The 1,751-nt window shown below is 33.0% G+C and overlaps 1 protein-coding gene across 1 annotated transcript in view; it reads left to right on the top strand.

Annotated features, from left to right (window-relative positions):
* The window catches only part of faxcb (failed axon connections homolog, metaxin like GST domain containing b), an 8,950-nt gene extending 8,236 nt beyond the window's left edge, over positions 1 to 714 (top strand). The window contains exon 6 of the mRNA XM_047162609.2: positions 1 to 714. This exon is cut by the window's left edge and continues 1,076 nt beyond it. The gene's annotated coding sequence lies outside the window, so the exon portion shown is untranslated.
* Positions 715 to 1,751: the final 1,037 nt, after the last annotated feature.

Here is a 1,751-nt window from a genome sequence, read left to right as displayed (position 1 = left end):
AAAAATTCCTCACACATTGTAGTCGAATGTAAATGTGTGCACTCCATTTTACACTTTAAAACAGCTGAAGTTCAGTTAGGAGGCTCAATTAGACTCGGTTAGATTTTTTTTGTTTGTTTGCTAGTAATCAACTCACAGGTTAGCAAGCAAACTCACGATATACAAAAGTTGTACCTCGAACTACAAACCTCAAAATTATTCTCAAACCTGAAGCTGAAAAGATAAACTTTCTAATATTTCAAGTACCATATGAGGCTTTTTGCTACAATCTTGTGCCATTATAGATACAAGGACCCTAGATGCCACATTAGCTGTTCTTGCTAACTACTTTCATCCATCAAGACCTGTGTGAGTGGCTTGAGCAGCAGCACTATAATCATCTTACCTCCATGTTTATTTATATATCATATAACTATGCATTTATTGATTGAGTGGGTATATAATGTGATCAAATTGTTCAAGATGCTGATAAGAAGTGTACCGATGTATGTTGGGGTCTTTCTCTGACTGTGTGCCCCACTGGTGCTCAACAGATGCTGATGGAAACACAACAGATTATATTGTACTGACTTAACAGAAATTCACAACATTTGTAAAGATAAATCTAAATAGGCAGAAGGTTTTAAATGTCTTCCTCAGTGTCTCTGGGTTCACACACATGGTTCACTCTGTCTAATTTTCTGTACATTGTAAATAAACGACATTCCCACTGGACTGTTTGTTGTATGTCCTCAGACAGGGGAAATTTGGTACTTGGAACCTGTTCTGAAACAGGAATGCTCTGTTTTTGGGTTCTATATTACACTTTGAAGGATTCCTCTAGACGAAATCCTAAGGTCTGCCCACTAGAAACTTTATTTCCTGAAGAATGGTGTGGTAGTGCTATAATGTTAACCGTTTTTATCTATTAAAGAATGATATGTAGTTTCTATCCATTTATAGTTACACTTAACCCTTTAGGGCATGATGTTGCCATATGGCAACAATTAATTTATCTACAATATACAATTTTTTTTATAGACAATAATACAAAACTACTATTTTCCTATTTAACTGGAAAAAGTGGGCTTTAACTTCTACTTAAATCATTAGGTTGTACTTTAGGTAATTGGTTTGTCTTATTTATTTATTTTACTTAATCGTATTTTTGGTATGGTTATATCAACATCGATAGGAGTAGCGCTTCAAATTTTGTTGTATGCAGAGCTATACAATGACAATAACGATCATTCATTCATTAAAGATAAGTGACCATTTATTTCTGTTATTTAAATAAGCTTATATATTTTGAGTAGTCTGTTAAATTGTAAAATGTCATTGTTGCCATATGGCAACAGTATGCGATAATGGAACTGTGGAATGTGCATTCATGAACTTACCCAAGCCTACCTAGCAATAAAGACACTAGGCTTCTCTAGTAGTATATTGTTAAAAAAAAATTCAAATTCAAAGTAAGAAAAAGGGTTTTAATTTCAGACATTTTGCAATTGCACCTTATTTTCTAAGTTGTACGTTTCAAAAGAAAGAATAAAAAATATACTTCACTCAAAACATGTTTGGAACTAATTTGTGCTAGTATTTTGAGTGAGTAAATCCGTCCACATACATTTTATAAGTGTAATTCCTTTCTAGAAGATATAACTTTTATGTGCTGACTAAGCAATTTATAGTCTGGAAAAGGCAGTAATTGGAATTGTAATCTCATACTGTACATTTTGTTTTATTTTTGTCTGAATGATCCTTTCTACCAT

The sequence above is a fragment of the Ictalurus punctatus genome, chromosome 20 (assembly GCF_001660625.3).
Source record: "Ictalurus punctatus breed USDA103 chromosome 20, Coco_2.0, whole genome shotgun sequence".
NCBI classification, from domain to species: Eukaryota; Metazoa; Chordata; class Actinopteri; order Siluriformes; family Ictaluridae; genus Ictalurus; species Ictalurus punctatus.
Note: the sequence above shows the minus strand (reverse complement) of the source record. Positions and strands in the feature narration are given on the sequence as shown.